We start from the raw sequence: 18805 nt of genomic DNA, 5'->3' as shown, positions 1-18805 counted from the left end.
TTTCTCATGCTATTTAAATAGGTGACAAAAATTAACTATGTTTCTAGCATATACCTATAATGTAACTAACATTTTCTAAGATTCCACCTGCATCAAGCTTTGCCCATCTTCAGCTAATCTTTAACTCAGCGGTGAGTTTTCCTATTTGAACATAAGTCAGATAAGCTTACATTCTGCACCAGGTCCCACAAGATCTGCTTCTTATTCCATTTCCCTGATTTTTTTTCTTGGTATTTATCACTATTAACATAATATGATTTTACCTGTTTTTCTTGCTTATGAACCGAACCTATCTCTAGAATGTAAGCTCCAAGAAGGAATTTTTATTTGTTTCACTCAATGCTGCACTCCGAATGCCTGTAGACAAACCTGGCACATAGCAGGATTTCAATAAACATCTGTTCAATGAATCAATGATTGATATTCTGCAGAAGACACAAACTTAAGCATTAAAGCTGTGCTGATTTTTCCCTGTTACCTTCTTTTCTTTTTTCTTCCCTTGTCCTCTGCTCTGAGCCCAGAGAGGTTCACCTTTCTGGTCACCTCAAAGACACCTGCTTACCTGCTGACTTTCAGTTGGATTCAGCCGGGGGATGACACTGACAGGAAGCTGAAAAGCAGGAGAAGGAGGAAGAGAGAGCTTTAATTTACTCCTCTTCCTTCCTTCCTTTTTCTCTATAGGGATTCCGGGATTCTACCAGGATTTCATCTTTCTAAGGGTCAAGCTCCTCCCCCTTGACCAGCTTTTTTAGGTTCTAGAACCCTCTTCTCCCTCCTGCCCCTTCAGATAAGGTGCTGATGGTTAAACATGGATTCTCTCTCATTTCTTGTGGAATTTTTTAAACTGCTCTCACTGCTGCTAAGAATCTCTTCGTTAAACCTCTTTAATCTTGTTTACCTTTCTGATAAACCCTTCTGAGATTGCCATCTGTTTCCTGCCTGAACCCTGTCTGATAGAAATGCGAGACATATTGAAAGGTCACATGAATAGTAAGAGAAAGCCAGTGTATCACTGAATTCAGGAACAGTGTCAGATCAGTTATTTCCAGGTCAGATGTCAATGACTTTACACAAATTCAGAAAAGGGCTTAAAATAGTCTGTGATACCAGTTTCTTCATTTATCAAATGAAATTATTGGTGAAATACTTTTCAAGCTTTTTCAATTGTCTAATGCACATTAAATTAAGTGAAGAAAAAATATTGTAGCAAGGCTGTATGAGTGCTGGCTGTTTTGACTTTGCTAAATGATACAGAGACCTGTTAATGTCTTGCGAGACATTATCTCTAATTCTTCACTCAAGTCTTGTTTTAGCCTCATGTTTCACTGTCTTTGCTATGGCTTCATGGTAGAAGCAATGCACTTTTTTACAAGTTGACCTTGGGATTTCTCATATTATATGTCTGGGCCAGTGAAATGCTAGCAGGAATGATGAGACACGATTTGTTAAATATGTCTGGGAAAGATGGCTTGCCCTCTTGTGCTTCTGTGGCCTGCCATGAGGATAGCATGTCTCAGACAGTCACCTGTCCAAGGAAATGTGGACTCACATGGAATGGACCTGAATGCCAACAGAAATCTGAAGCTGAAGGCAGCCAACCTATAGCCTGAGGCAGATCTGTCTCACTAACTAGCAGTTCTGAATGTGAGAAAAATACATGCTTGTTATTTTAAGCCATTGATATTTCAGATTGTTATGCAACAAAACTTCCCAATGCACTATTTCCTTCTTCTCAGTGTTACAAAATGGAAAGTTAACACAAGTTTAGAATTAAATTCAAGAGAAAATTCTAAGTTAAAGTAAATTAGTAAAATGAAATTAGGCTTTTAGGCAATGGAAGAAAATGGTGAAATGAGGAGGATTTCTGCTTTTTACCATGAAGTGACCATTCACTGGTACCAGATTTTTCCTTTCCCACAATTTAAAATTGAAAACCACATAGGGGACTACTGGCAACACAAAACGTGATTCATGAGAGAGAAAAACATATTAGGTGAATGCTACAATTTCGCCCTGACTCCTGCGTGGAAGCACGTCCCAGATAATACTGAAAGGGTCAAGCAGGGCACAGCATACTGCATTGAGGAGGTAGAGAAAAATTGTGAAAAATCATACAGCCAGAAGACAATAGGGAACATTTTAAAAATGCTGGAACAACAAACAAATGGTATCTCAACAATTGTTCTTTCTTTTCTCCATTGCCGGATGTTCTTTGCTTAGCCTTAGGAATAAGAGGACATATTTATATGATAAAAGTAATTGAGGACACCAAAGTGCTTTTATTTATGTAGATATCACCTTACCCTGCTAGGATGACAATTATCAAAAAACCAAAAGCTAACATTTTGGAGAGGATGTGGAGGAATTGGAATCCTCGTCCACTGTCACCAGAAATGTAAGTTGGTGCAGCCATTACATAAAACAGTATGGAGGTTTCTCAAAATACTAATAATAGAACTATTATATGATCTATCAATCCTACTTCTGGTTATATGTCCAAAATAGTTGAAGTCAGGATCTTGAAGAGATAGCTGCACCCCCATGTCCACGGCAGCATGACTCACAGTCGCCAAGATGTGGAGACAACCTAAATGCCCACTGATGGATGAATAAAGCAAATGTGGTACCTAACTACAATGAAAATATTATTCAGCTTTAAAAAGAAGGAAATCCTGCCTTATCCGACGACATGAATGATAAGTGAGATAAGCCAGACGCAGAAGAATTGCACTGTCATGGTTCCACTTATAAGAGGTAGTCTAACTCATAGAAACAGAGAGCTGCATGATGGTTGCCAGGGGCTGGGGAGATGAAGAAACGGGAAGCTGCTGTTCAGCTGGTATAAAGTTGCAGGCAGGGAAGATGAACAAGTTCTAGAGGTCTGCTGTCAATATAGTGCCTATTCTTAACAGTAATTAGTTGTGTACTGAGAACTTTATTAAGAGGATAGATCTCAAGTTAGTGTTCTTACCACAATAAAAAATAAAAATCAAAACTAAAAAATATTAATATTTAATTAATTGAAAAACAAACATAAAATCCAACATATCGCTGTATTATACATAAATATTTAATTAAAGATAACTATATATAAAATCATGAGAGAGAGGCAATGTTCTAGATTTTGAAAATTTCTGTAATGTTTGTGTAAATATAAGATAACTGGATTCTCAGATTTATTTCTGCATTCAATCCATTGTGTTTTGTAATGTTCAAATATATGAAGAAAACCTGGCGTTAACACAGACAAGTAATTTGAAAAGTTAGGAGAATTTTAAAAGCCTTTTCAGATAATTGTAGATATTTTTCTTTGATATAATGTCAAAACTTGGTAAGTGGTAGCTTCTTAGAGGTTAATTTCAATAAGAAATCTGAGACCATATTAATGTATTTTTTGTAATTTGTTACATTAAAATTCATTAGTCTATCTTGTACTTTGAATGGATCTTTTCCAGGTGAATGGTTTTGTTAACATCCTCCACTGGTAACTTAAGAAAATATCAGTCCACAGAATTATGCAGAACTTCCAAATATATAAAAAATTATATTCAAAATGTATTGTGTAGTTTATAATTAGACATAAAATATATAGCAATTATTGTCCAAAGGACAGGAAGGAGAAAATCAAAGTATATTCTTGAAAGACTTTACAAATTAAGTGTTGTGGTATAATATTTTTTGAAAGTGGACTGTGAGAGAAGTATTGAAAACTTCATTTACAATTGCAAATTTATCTACTTATCCTATCAGTTCTATTAATTTTGCTTTATATAAAATATATCAGATGCATGAAATTGAGATTGTTATAACCTCCTTCTAAATCACCCCCTCTACCATAGCATTTTCCTCTTTATCCATGGTAATTTTTCTTCATCTAAAATCTACCATGTCTAATATTAATGTTACTTCTCTAGGTATCTTATGAATAGGTTTCACATAATGTATCTTTTTCAATCCTTTTAGATTTAAACGTATTCATTTTAAAAGTGAGTTTTATGTAGAAAACTTACAGTTTAGTCTTTGTTCCCCCATTATGATAATCTCTGCCTTGCTCTCCTGTAAGGTCTTTTACATATGATACTGTTATAGACTTGATTGAGTTTAAATATACCGTCTGCTCTTTGTTCCCTACTTTTGCTTTTGTTCTTTGCTCCAGTTTTTGCTCCTTTCCTACCTTTATTTGGATGAGTTTAATGCTTTTCAACATGGTATTTTATCATTACTATTGGCTTGGTAATTATATGTATTTTTTCTTTTTGTCATTGCTCTAGGGTTTACAAAATACATTTTGTAAAATAAACTCAATTTCCAATTTCAAATAAGTATGATAATATAAATCAAAGATTAACAGCAATATCAAAGTTTTATTAGTAATTAGAAAAATTTTGTTTACAAATCATCTTATTTGCACTACATTAGTTTTGAGAAAGTTTTGTTCAATATTCTTTTATTATTACCCACCTTAGAATATAATAGAAGCCCTAATGAACATATTTTCACAAATTTCCAGTTAGTGTACCAATAAACACTCATTATATTTAAGTAATTTTATTAATCTCTGGACTTAATACTTCTACTTCCTGTCAAATTGATTTTTTTAAATGGCATGTTTTCCTGTAAGTCTATTCCAAACAAAATTCATTTTATTCCAAGTAAAACCATACTGAATTATGCAGTAAATTTCTGAAAACTTTATCTGGAGCTGACAATGAGGTAATGGTTGTAGCAAACATCAAAAACCTACTTTGGATCTGAACTCAAGTGACAGACCAAATGTGTGTGAATCCAGACCAAAGCTGTGCTCAGATTTGTGTAATTGAAAGACATGAGAGCTAGAGATTAGAAACTGAAAGAATAAGAATAACCTACCTGAATTAAACTGAAACACAGAGAGTGACATTAGGAGCACAGAATTAGAAGGCAGAATGAATGCTAAACAAAGACTTTTCAGCATTGTCAAGAATGTCACTGAAATATTCTCTCTGTGGGACATTTGTAGCAATAGCCAGCCTTGTACTAATGGAATAACAATGTATAAAAGCCATAAAAAAAGAACAAAAGGTGCAACTTACCAGAAGATATATGCTCAGTATGTAAAACCCAGGTAAAAATACAGCCTTGACTACATGCTTCAAAAGGTAGCCCATCAGGCTGTGAATAGAGAAAAAAAGAAATAATTCAGAGAGTAATTCCTTTAAAGAGATAAAACAAAGTCGCAAGAAAAAGAACTTCTGCTACTATTTCCATATGAAATACTGTGGGAAGAAACCAAAAAACTAGACAAATTTCCAATTTATATATTAATAAGAGATACACCTCCAGCTACTTAGGTCTTCATATTTTACAAAACGTTCATTTTTACTTTTGTATAGAGCAGCAAGCTATCACATGTGAATATTAGTAAGATACAGCTCTTTTTTAAAAAAAGTTTGTATTTTATTTTTATAATAAAAAGTAGTTAATGTAACAAGAATTAGCAAATTATTGGTACAACTGTTGAATTTCTTTTATGAAATGGACATTATCTTAATGCCTTTATGCAACATCTGCAAATGAAAAGTGGATGCCTACTGACAACCGGTGACCCAGGCTGGTTTCTGATGGAGTTGAAGTCACTGCATAGTTTGGAATTGTTTCAGGGACTGTTTATTTACCATCCCTTTCATTTCCATTTTCTGCAAAAAGTCTGTGGAAGAATGGCTGAAGACCACTCAGTGCTTATTCCTCTGCATTCAGTGGCCCAAGCAGTGGGATTTGCAGACTTGGCTTCAGTGGCCGCTGTGCACAGCGGTCCTCAGCGGTCCTCAGTGGGGAAGGGCTGGACAGGCACAGAGCGCACCTGCCGCCGTCAGACCAGTCAGCTACTTCGGATCCAGTAGCAGTAAATTCAGGATCTGGAGCAGTCCATCCCCCCTGAAATCCTCCCTGGTCACAGCCCCGGCCTGCTCCTCCTTCCCGCTCTGCTCAGGACCTTTGCAGACGCAGAGATCAGGCAGGACCTCTCGCAGGTGCTCATGGGAAAGGGAACCACGCATGCCCAGAACTTCCGGGCGGCGTCCACTACGTCAGACTCACGGAGGGAGCTCCCTTGTTGCGAGGATGGTCATGTCCACACGGCAAGGAGAAATAGTTCGTGTCACCCGGAGCAGTGGTAGGCAGTAAGAGGCCTCGGGGAGAGGCTGGAAGCAGTCACCACCACGGGTCGCGGCTCCCGGAGGGCCGCCTGGATCTGGTTAGAGAAGGTTCCTGCAGTGAGGGGACCAGCAGGAGTGGCTCCCGTGGCAGCAGCCACCTTCAGCACAGCTCTCTGGCCCGTCTTCCTGGAGGATGTGGCACTGACATCAGCTGGGTTTTCAGTGGCAGCAATGGCAGGAGCGGCCAGCAGAAGCTTTTCCCAGGATCTCTTCAGATTTATGAGGTTAAGACCATCACTTTTCCCTTTGCAGGTGTTCTGTTCCATTTGAAAGTCAAGGCCGATGCCACCTAAGGGGGTTCCTGTTGCAAGGAATTTGAGGACAGCCATCTTCTTCATTTTCAGGACTCTGGACATTGTGAAAGTTTCCCTTTAAGTTTTGACCGGAACCCAGAACAATGCTGTATGAACCCCTCTCTGGGTAGCATGGAAAAGCTTCGAAATCTAATTTTGGAAGCCCTCATATACAAACCTAAAGTACAAGCCACAGATTAAGAAGACACCTGCAATCCATTTAACAACAACAACAACAAAATTCATATCAAGAACATAAATAGAACTACTTCAGAAAAAAGAAAAAACCCACAATTAAAAGGTGCTTATGTGCTATGTGTAACTCTTGGAAGAAAACAGGTTGATCTCAGTGTTAAGGGTGTTTTGTTAGTTGCTAAACAAAGTTTTGAGTTCCAATACACTTCCTATTTTTCCTATAGCATTTCCGGGATTAGGGGGAAGGGACATTTATAAATATATTTGAAAACTATGAATAATCTAATAAGCATAGACATGAATAAGCAATTTACACAGAAATTAACATAATGATGCATAAATTCATACATAATTTAAAAAATGCAAGTCAAAACAGCATTATACAATTTGGCAAACATTTAAAAATATTAATTTCTAGATCAATCTTTGTAAAAAAAATGATCAAAATAATTAAAATATGTGAAAGGTAAAAATATTTTCTGACCTATCATTTCCCTAGCTAGGAATGCTCTCTACTCATATATGCAAGGAAATACATAACATATGTTTATTCTAGCAAAATTGTTATTAGCCAGAAGAAGAAATGTGCTAGTTATTCTATAAAATTCTATGCAAAAATTCTATGCAACTATTGAAAATAATTTGAAAATTATAAAAACAACAGAGTATTTCAATGCTATGGGGAGTGTATTATTATGTCCTGTTAGAAATCATTTTGCCAAAGACATTGAGAGCTGGATTAAGAAACTGGGTTTGGAGGGTAATATTTCTACTCATTATTCCTTCATTCATCCACTCTTACAAGATTAAAAGTAATACAGTTGACACCCTTGAACAACACAGGTTTGAATGGCTCAGGTCCACTTTTATGCAAATTTGTTTCAATAAACATAGTACTTTTAGTGTCGTTTTACAGACATTTAAATTAACTAAGTGTGGGGAAAAGTTTCTGTTGGATTAGAGATCAAAATATATGGAATCAAAAAAACAAGGATTTGAGTCCTGATTCTGTACAAAGGGGGGTCAGCTTGCTCTCCTTGGGTGAGTCATTTTTCACTTCCTTTATTTTTTGAGTCAGAGATGGCAGTACCAAACTTTCACCTGGGGAACGAGGGTCAGCACCCTCCTCAACCCCCTCATTGTTTAAGGGTCAACTGTATCTCATTTATTAATTCGTTCATATCATCTCTTTATTCTGTTCACAGATATGTATTTCAGACACGAAGCTAAATACTGCTCATAAAAGAGAAATTCACTCTTGTTTATTTTATCTGATCTTCGTTGCAGTGTCTTGTCTAGCACAATTGGTACTGATACACAAATTAAAGAACAAAAAGTAACCTTCCCTTGAAGAATTGCAAAGACTCCTCTTTGGGGTATATCAAGGAGAAAAAAAAAATGGGTGTTTTCCTTCTGGGCAGATCTAGCCACATCACACAGAACACATGTCTGTCAAGGAAGGCAAAGCTACATTATAGTTATAGCTCCTGGCCCTTAGGTCAGGCACTATTATGCAGAGTGTATCTGAGAACGTTATTCAGAGACGTTAAAATTTGGAAATTATATTGCTGAAAATATAGACATATGATTTAATCAATTTCTGCTTCCATTTTTCTCTATCACCTTATTTATGTATGTTGAAATGAACCAATGCATTAGTATGGCAGCTGGAAACTCATTATAAAACATTCCAGATAATATATCGTCTTAAAATCTTTTCACTTTTATTTGTAGATTCTGTGGAAGAAGGGATCTCCATCATTGCTCAGCAGACAATTCTCTGATGTTTAACAAAAGGTAAGCAAGACCTTTGTTCTCGATTGAGACCATTGTGAAGTCAAACATGCGTACTGTGGTCCTGTTAAGAGTTCGAGAACAGTGAAGGTAGTGGAACATGCATTCTAACAACTTAGGAATAGTTGAAATATTAGCCAGAATCAGATAATAGAATTTCTACTGCCCTTTGGAAGTGTTTAACACCAGTTGCTGGGAAAGTTGCTGGCAAAACTGATTCTAGGCCCTAAAAATATTAACAGAAACCTGGAGTCAGGAGACCAGAGTGGGGAGCACCCACACCCTGCAAAGATAGCAGAGCCACACAGGAAGAAGAAAAATTCCTCTTCTTTCCCAGCAAGGACCCAGTCAGTGAAAATCCAGGGACACTCTGTTTACTACGGCCTTCCCAACTTCCTTTTCCTGCTGAACAAGCTTCTCCTTCCCTTGCTGTGGGGGGACTAGCGCGTGACTCACCATGGTGGCTGACCTCAAACTGCAGTTCTCTGCTGATCCCAAGTAAACTTATCTCTGCTGGAGAAATACCTGGCAGTCTGTTGGTTTCAGATCAGCAGGTCTATACCCTTGTCTTCTGCTGTATGCCATGAGATGCTGAATTCCATGAGATCTCGGGTGTTGAGGGAGTAAGAGGGGTGAAAAAGAAAATCACCTTTAAATAATGTTTAGTTTGCCTGACTTCTCTTCCATAGTCTTCAGGTATGTTTTCTAAAGGCTTTATTTGAAAAGTACTTTTATTTAGCTTTATTTTAATTAAAGGTTAGTAGTACTCTAGGAAAGTCAGTAGCAGCTGAAGGGGAACAGAATATGTCATCCTGAAGTGTGCTTCTTGGACATAAGGATATTTTGAGCTGATTATTTTTTAAGAAACAGCAGACACAAGAACAGTTCTGAAAATGAGTAATAGAAATTACCCTTTTGTAGGAGAGATTTACATTTATAAGGGATATCTCTTTTTTTGTAAGAGTGTCTCTACCGGGAAAAGAGGATGATGATTTGAAATCTCTATGAACTGCTTATGAGTGAAGAAGACTTAAACCTGCCTAAAAATCTTACCCTTGTTTACTGTGCTTTTCTTAATACACTCCCATAACTGGCACTCCATCAAAAAAAAAATCTTCTGTTGTTTTTAGCTGGAGATAGTATTTGAGGTGATGGCTTGGGCCATTTTGGACAGTTATTTAGTTTTCCTGAGTATCTTCCATGCTTCCATGTATACAGTAGTTATATATCTTATTAAAGTTGTTTTTCTCCTGTTAATCTGTCTTTATTACAAGAGGTATCTCAGCCAAAAATCTAGAAGGGTAGAAGGAGAATTATTTTTCTTCCCTTACACAGCACAGGATCGAGAGAATGATTAAAAAGAGAAGGAAATCAGCAGCTTTTGTTTCATCAGTAAAGGGAACTCATTTCAGAAATTAATTATGTTTTGCATATATCTCCGTAATCAGCATTTGTTTAACCTGTAATCCTTAATGAACCTATAAGAGTATTGCTACCTCGTGATTTAGTCGTTGGGAAGATGTACATGTAAACAGGCTAACTTTGCTTGCTTGTCTCTTTGATAACTTCTTAGGAGAAAGTTTTGCATTTTGCTTTTGTCTTAAGTTTATTTTTCCAGCTATTTTGAATTTCCATACCTTTGGTTATTTTTTAAAAGTCTACAAGACTGAGCGCTTACGTTACATTTTTTTCTCATTAATTTAGCCAGTATAGCCTACATAAAATCAATATTGAAAGATGCTCTTTAATGTATCTTTTTATAATATTGTGGTATTTATATGTTAAAATTCTGTGTAAAATGAAATCTGATAAGATGACAAAGACTTTGATACAATGCTAATTAGAATTGAAATTTTTAAAAGAAAATTGCATAATTACAGTTCAACATAAAATGAGAAATAAATTAAAGTTAAAGGAGTCAAGGAGTTTGATAATTAATTCTAAGTCCTGATTTAAGTTACCAGATGGGGAGGGAGCTGTAAATACGCAGCTAACAAAGACATGGCTTAGGGGGAGGGTATAGCTTGGTGGTAGACTGCATGCTTAGCATGTGCAAGGTCCTGGGTTCATTCCCCAGGATCTACATTTAAAAAATAAAAACAAACAAACCCAACCCCCCAAAAAGACATGGTTAAAAACTGTGCTTCATCTTTAAATGCACATGAATAAAAATATCAATAAAGGAACAAAGAAGAAACAGTATTATCATTATTAAATACCTTTCTTTACTGAAGCTCTGATGTACCAGAGGAGTCATTAGTTTTCTTCTTTCTGTCTTCTGTCTTTTTTTTTTTTTTTTAATGGTGTGTCTTCCACCCTAGGGAACTAGTTTCTTATATTCTAGACTTTTAAGTTTTATTTAGGAGGGAGTAATTTAAAAATAAAAGACACTTGAAGTATCAAAATAAAATACAAATCAACCTTAACTTACTCTCGCTTAAAAATAAATTTAAAGCAAAAACTCACACTTAATTAAAACAAAACCTCTCATTTACTGGTTCTAAATAATTTGTATGAATTGACTCAAGAAAAATTTCATACCACCACTTATTATAACTTTCATGTTAAAAATGAGGCATCTAAGGAGAAAAAGAGGTTCAGTATTTGCCCAGGATTTCACAGTGAACAAATAACTCTGTCAAAAACCTGCATAATCTGGCTCCAGAAATTGTGTTCCAGCCACTGTGCTGTTCTGTCATAATCACTGTACAATGTAATTTCTCAATATATTACAACAGTGATATGTTTTGCACACAGATATTGATGAAAACAACCGTGACATGGATTTTCTATTTTCATTTTGATCAAATATTAAACACTGCCTAGCACCACAAGGCAAACTGGTGAAACTTTAAAAATGTGTTTTTCGTTATTTCCCAATAGAATCAGATATATGTTAAAAAAAAAAATCAGTGACTTTATTGTTTCTATATATCGTTAAGGCATTTTCCTGTATAGTGGTGCTGTGGACTCAAATGAAATAAGTGGATTTCTAGGTTTTGAAACAAGAAAGAAAACGTCTTTCTCTTTTAAGCAGTATGTTTAAGTGATGGAAGCCTCTGCCCTGCCCTTGGGCTTTCTTAATCTTCTGTCTTCCCCTGTGCTAGGCTGTGCTAGGAAAGTCTGAAAACCCCTAGAGGAAGAAGCCTGTTGTATAACAGATATTCTTCCACTCCTTCGTAGAGGTGCGCTCCTCTTTCTGCTTCCCCTGTCCTTTCTCTTCCTTTTTTCCTGTTATCTTATTCAGTGTCTTCGCATACTTTGTCTTTCCCTTTTCTTTCCACTCTCCTGCCCTTATCAGTAGCACCTCTGGTGGGTCTGCAGTTTCTGTTTCAGTTTAAGCTACAGAGCACAAATCTTACAGAAAATCCTGTGATAGCTACTCTAGAATTTAATTGTGTTCTAAAGTGTAATTATTATTCAGGGCTATTTTATCTAAAGCTAGCTCCAGCACTAATATCTTTATATTTGTGAAAGAATTTTGACATGCATTTTCATATTTGTTCCTTATAATACTTGGATAAATAAACACTTCCAATGAAGGAAACCAATAGGTTAAGTGATGGCCTAGAACCTGAAGGTTGGTAATTGAACAGGAAAGAGAACCTAGCCCTGACCAGTCACTAACCCCTCTCTCTGCCACACCCCTCCGTGGGCTGAAAGGTCAACTGAAAGGGATCCATAGAAACTGTGTTGCTGCTCTGTGCTGTGTACTACTGGTGTTCAGAAGGAAATATATGATATTGCGTCTCGTGTACTTGGGGGCCTCCAGCATTCGTGTGCACTACTGATTGGAGTACAACCCAGGTGAGTGTGCACTCACGGTGGCCTTCAGAGTTGAGGAAGGATTCCCTACACCAAAGAGCTCCATCAGTGGTGCTCTGCAGACCTTAAATCAGAGATTTCAGAGTTGAAGACGTTTAAGTCTTTGAGAAGTTCCTATGTCCCTAGAAGCATTAAAAACACACCATTTAAGTTTTTAATAGACAGCTAAGACTTCAGTGTGTATGGCATGAGATGGACACATGGTTTGACTGTAGAAGACTCCAGGAAAATTGAGGAGGAAACGCTGCATGTAAAGGAGTGAGGATGGGAGGATGTGGGATCCTAGTTTATCACACTTTTAATTAGTGCTGGGGTAGCTATCAGTCTTACCTTATCTCTATTTATCGTCATCGGAAAGTAGCATCATTCACTTCTAGAGAATTATAATTCACGTGCTCTCTAACTCACAATCATACCAGATGTTTTTCTGAATTATTTTTCCTCTTTTGAAATTGTCCTGTAATCCTACAAGCTCCTTGCTTAAAAGCCTCATTATTTCAAGGACTGACCAGTTAAATGTCCAGCAACTTTGTCTGTTAGGCTTCTCATTCAGGCTTATCTGTGCATCCAAGTTTTCATATTAATTGACTGATTGATCCCACCGTATATTTATTGAAAGGACACTTACTCTGATCCAGTCTATGCCTTACAAGAAAAACTGAATAAATACTGTTCACATCAAAATACACACACACACACACACACACACACACACACACACACACACACACACTCTCTCTCTCTATATATATATATATATAGAGAGAGAGAGAGAGAGAGAGAGAGAGAGAGAGGGAGAGAGAGAGATTTTTAAGATATAGAACTCAATAAAATGATAAAGTTCTGTGTCTCTAAACCATTTTGTGACCCAAACTGTAAGTCGTGTGTTTCTTCTGTGATGCTAAATACTTCCTGTAGTACCATCTATTACTAACGCTTTCTCCTCCTACATCACTAGGCACCTGACTTCAGCCAGTCTAATGAAACAGTCTCATCCATGGTGTTAATGACTGAGGCAAACTTGATGTATTAGCCAATAGTCTGTTAGGTTTATCGTAGACGCACAGAACTTTCAACATAAGCAGCTAAGACGTTCTTAGTCTCATCTAGTGCATCCACGTACTACCCAGGAAGACGACGGGGCTCCGGGTCCCTTTCCTAAGGTTACTTGATGACCAGACAAAAACCCAGGTCTCAATTCAATTAAATAAATTTACAGCTCATGGGAGGACTTTAAGCTCCTAAACCTTGAGAGTTTTCTATGGAGATTTTTTGATAGCATGATGAGAAGAGAAAGATACTTTTTATTAAAACAGTCTTTAAAAATCACACCGCAAAGAAAGCCCTTCCTGCCACTGAATAATCAGGAGAGGGTGTGGTGTTAATTTAATTTGTTTCTCCTCTTCTCAGGGGCTTTACCAAGGGCGTGGCACACTGTCCTCTGTTGGTTGGGTGAATTGCTGAAATGCTGTCTTTCAATGTTAATGAATTTATTTGATGTGATACCTGAATGCAGTTAAGTGGAAAGTTGTGTTGAGATTGGAGATTCTCCCACCATCTGACTGGATATTAAACCACTGGATTTCCTGAACTTCCCTATCTGGGGTTAGGAACTCCATGGACTAGTGGAAAACAAATCTTTGAGTTTCCTAAGTAAAAAAAAAAAAAAAAAAAAAAAGTTTGAATTTCAATGTAGACTTGGCATTTAACTGCTTATTCTTTCTTAAATAGAAAATACGGTCTCTGACATTAAAATGAAAACTCTGCCCACATATTATTTACACTACAGTAAAATGTTTTGTTGTAAAGCATTACAAATTCAGATTGCATGGCTTCCATATAGAGTCCGTGCTTCTCTCTCTGATCAAATACTTTTATACCAAATGTCACTTAAAAGAAGCCAGCATTTGCATCTCTCTGTATTCTTTAGCTGCTAAACAAACTTCAGAGGCAAAGTAAGGCAGTGACCTTGAAACGTACTCTTTGCCATAATAAACTCATGGTTATTTTTCCTTTGGTAGAGAGTTTGCAAGAGTTAGTGTTTCTCCTTTATATTCAGATCTCAACCAGTTGCATCTTTCTCTGGAAACATCTTTTAAAATTAATTTAAAAACACTTTTTAAAAAAATTTTTAAAAAGAAGCCACTTTTAATTTATGCCCAAAGCAGCAAAGGTAACAGTTCAGAACGTAATTAACTTAAAATATACCCTCGAACATGTCTGACTCATCATGCTTTAATGAGTCTTCATAAGCAGATGATCTCTGCAAAAATAAAACAGAATACTGATTACAGAGGCCTTGACTCCTACCTGAGGAGAAAATCAGTGTATCATTGAGGGGAAGTTTAAATGTCACCAAACAGAAATGAAAGCAAAATTTGGCAATAATTCCCTTGACTTGCTCATGGGTAAGAAAAGAGACAAGTCAATACGATAAAAGTAGGTAGGCAGGAAGTAGTCTCTTCTTGTCACATAAACTAAGGAATATATCTGTGTTTGTTTGGAAAAAAAGCTTATATCTCACCCACAGATTGGTATTTTTTATTAAAGAAACTAGACGTATGAGGGAGAAATTGTGGTGCTTATATAGCCGTAGATTTAATGTCCCACAATAGATTCTGTGTTCAACTCCTATTGTTAGGCAATCTTTGTATAGTTTCTTAGATAGAAAATGCAGTAATGTGCATTAACCCATTCATACATCCCTTTGCTTATGCAGTGTTAAATGCTGGTGCTAAGAAATTTGACATTTTTAGTGTGCTATGTGTAAAAACGATGGTGTTACTTTATCTGTGGTATATATATATGTATCTCTCTCCATCTATGAGAAATTTGAAATTTTAGAACTAGAACATAAAGAAAAGTGATGGGAGGGGGAAATACAGACAAAATAACAATTATGAAAATTATTAATTTTCAACATTTAATATTCTTGCTTAGCAATCTGGAAAATTATTTTACCTCAGACATTAGGGAATGGGACCCAGGAGGAGAGTTTCAGAAATGTAGTTTCACAAGCCTGAGTGAAACATCTGTTCGGGATATAGAGGCAGATTCCTCTCCACGGAAAGGGAAAAGTAAAGAAAGACCAAAATGCGTTAATTATAAAATTGATGCAATTTTTGTTCTCTATTCCTCTGACAGCTGGGGAATGAGATTTTAAATAAAAGAGATGATTTTTAATATTCCCTAAAAAGGGTATTAAACATGGGAGCATAGAATTTTAGTTCCATGCATTGCTTGTCTCTGAAGGAAACCTATGCTGGTACCTAGTGGGACTACACATTGTACAGTAGGTCTAAGACTAGTATCGGGCCATATGGACTCAGTATCTAGTAGCGTGAAAAATGGGATGCCGTTGGGAGTTCCCATGGAGAAGAAGACTGTTAAGTCAAGGGCAAGGTTCTCTTGAGATGTATGAGATTGTGAGGGGAGGGGACATGGGGAATAGCTAGATGACATCAACAAAAACAGTGGTGATGGCTTTTTCAAAATTTCCATGGTCTGCAAGTGGTGGTAAGAATGGAGGGTAATTCTGGTCCATCTTACCTCCTGGTATTTAGAAATCCTTTGAGGATTACATAAGAAGTGAATGGAGATTCTGTACAGGGATTTAGGGGGTCTTTTTGCAAGAAATGTGGACAACAGTTCGGTTCAGTGGAATCAATTTAGGAGAAACCAGTAGCAGTAGAGTGAAGGGTAATAGTGCTCCACAGGACAATTAGAAAATGTCTGAAGGTGAGTAACCAGAGAGGCATGAAATTTGCTTGTTCACAGAGGAGGGTGACCATAAGGTTATAACTGGATTTTCCTGACTTTATTTTAAAATAAAAACTTAAAAAAAATAATTGCTTTAAGATTTATTAAAGGTATAAGATCCTGAGCCCCTAAAGAGAATGGTAATTGTGATAAGATTTTTTTAAACACCTTTATTGTGGTATGTTTCCTGTACAGTAGACAATACATATTTCAGGTGTACAATTTGATTGATTTTGATAGATGTACACACCCATAAAACTACCACCGCAAACAAGATAGCTAACATTTCCATCACTCCCCAAGAGGTGCAATTTTTGAATAGCATCCGTTTATTTTTTCTGCCTCTTTTCTGTCCAGGTGAGGACTTGAATTTGCCACCTTGAAATCTTCCCTGATTCTCCTTGTCTGTATCATTCTCCCCATTCTCAAAATTTTTGCAGTCTTATCTGAATATGTGTCTTAACACCATTCTCTAGTAGTTATATAGGTGAAAATGTCATCTCCGAGGTTCTATTATATGTTTTTATTTGCCATAATGATTAAAGCCATGTTGAAGAGAGCATAGCTATTCAATAAAGACTTGCCTCATCAAATGTATAACATGGCCATGGAGTACAACGCTCATAACTGAGTAGTTGTAGGCTATGTAAGGGCCTTTTAACCTGTTTCTTCTTTTGACGACATCTATCCTCATCCCAAAAATATCTTGCAAAGCCAATTCGATTCTTCTTTTTTGATCCAGAAAATTGCATATGTTCTGTATATATACAGTAGTATCAACTGGTACATTTGAATGGGTTTGGTCAATTTTCTAAATAAAAACTGAAAATATAGTTAAGCTGTATTGCTTCAAGTACAGCTGAAATAAAAACAGCAGAAGGATGATTAATTCTCATGTAATATTATTGGAAATTAACAAAAGGAGAGGACAGCCCATGAAAAGGAGGTTAAGTGGCTAGGGAAAAGAAAAGCTGTATTTTTTGGATACTTACACACACACACACACACACACACACACACACACGCACACACACATTGATTAAAATGATGAGTTTTCTATAGGGCAAAAAGAAAAAAACAACAGATAACAGTCATGACCTGAGTTTGATATAATGGGAGAATCAGATTTAATTCAATAAATGCATCTTGAGCTCTAGCATGTGCCAGGTACTCTTAGTCACTGGATGCAGTAGAGAAAAAGCCAGTTTTTAATGAGTCTTATATTTTGGTGAGATTAAATATGTAATCATATAAATACATAATTACAAATTTGTAAAAATTAAATTCTATGATAGATCTTCCATAAAATATGCATACAAATATGTGTTTATATACATTTATATTAATGTCCATAATATAAATGAACTTGGATTAACTGGGTATTCAGAATTGCAATGCGATTTTTTTTTTTTTTTGCTAATCATTTTGTGCTGTTATTAATTCTTTGCATTAAAGATTAAAAAATTATTGAGAGTTTGCAAATTATATTACTGTTGTGGATATTATTAGCTGTAGATATCACTGAAAGGAAACTATTTAATTAGCTTGTGCATAAATTGACGGGTCCACAGAGTATTATTCCCCCTATTTGGGGATCTGTTCTTGTCCTTCATTGTTCTTGAAACTCACTCTCAATTACTTAAAATATAGTCTTTGTCTCTTCATAAAGACATACTTTGTACTTTGCCTACTAAAGAATTGTCATTATCATAAATAAAAATTTGTTGTAGAAAAATAACGAATGATTGCAAAAGCCCTTGCATCAATCTATAAACATCTAGATTCATTATGAAGCCTTTGGTACCCTAGTTTAAGTTATGTTTGATAAAGCACATAAATTTGAAGAGAGGAAACAATAAAATCTCAATATAAGCAGCTTAACACTCTTTAATCTGCATTTTAGACGGAAGAGTTAATGAAATATTCATTATTTGAATCCTTTGCTTTTTAAAATTTCATACCAATTTATCCAATTCTGGATTTGGGCTTTGGTTTTGTTAGTATTCATAGGCATTTCTGTTGGGTTTAAGTTTTGTGTCCAGCTGAAGTTTGATTGGGCAGTTTGCCAATCATACATTTTTACCTCCAAAATGCAGGTATACTTAGCAAACAAAGTGTGCCCTACATGTTCTCTTTCCAGGAAAGGGGCACCCCATTCAAGTCTACTGCCCCAAACTGTCCTACATGTGCTAGACATTTCTTCACAATTTCCGTGTTACTATTTTAAAACATAATCTAAAATTCCTTGATATTCTTCTCATAGAGGGCATTGTTGTCTTCTCTCTTAAACGTGGGTGGGCTTGTGACCACTTCAACCACCAGTGTGGCAGAAGAGATTCTTGTGTCTTCTGAGGTTAGATTATAAACCAAGCGTTTTCCCCATATTGTTAGTGGGAATACGTCCTGTTGGAGCCCTGAGCGTTCGTGTGAGAAGTCTGACTCAAAGTAAATGCAAGTGTAATTTGCTTGTTTATTTTTTTTATTTCATCAAATTCTAATGATACCCTAATAAAAACCACCTTCCAGTAGTCAAGACAGCAGACTTGTTAGGGGGCAGCCTCAAGACACTGTGCCAGTTGAATAACCCCACTGGCCATCAGTGCCACATGGAGCAGATGAATTATCCATCCCAGCCTTTTCTGAATTCCTGATGCATAAAATTATGTGATATAATAAGATAATCGCTTCAAAATTCTAAGTTCTGGAACACTTTATTTTGCAGCAATAGATAACTGGAACCTCTCC

The 18805-nt window shown here is 36.3% G+C and overlaps 1 pseudogene; it reads right to left on the bottom strand.

Moving 5' to 3' along the window:
• Nucleotides 1-5662: 5662 nt before the first annotated feature.
• Nucleotides 5663-6768, bottom strand: LOC105084042 (small ribosomal subunit protein uS2-like; annotated as a pseudogene).
• Between the last annotated feature and the right edge of the window lie 12037 nt (nt 6769-18805).

Source organism: Camelus bactrianus, chromosome 23, assembly GCF_048773025.1.
Source record: "Camelus bactrianus isolate YW-2024 breed Bactrian camel chromosome 23, ASM4877302v1, whole genome shotgun sequence".
Taxonomy (NCBI): domain Eukaryota; kingdom Metazoa; phylum Chordata; class Mammalia; order Artiodactyla; family Camelidae; genus Camelus; species Camelus bactrianus.
Note: the sequence above shows the minus strand (reverse complement) of the source record. Positions and strands in the feature narration are given on the sequence as shown.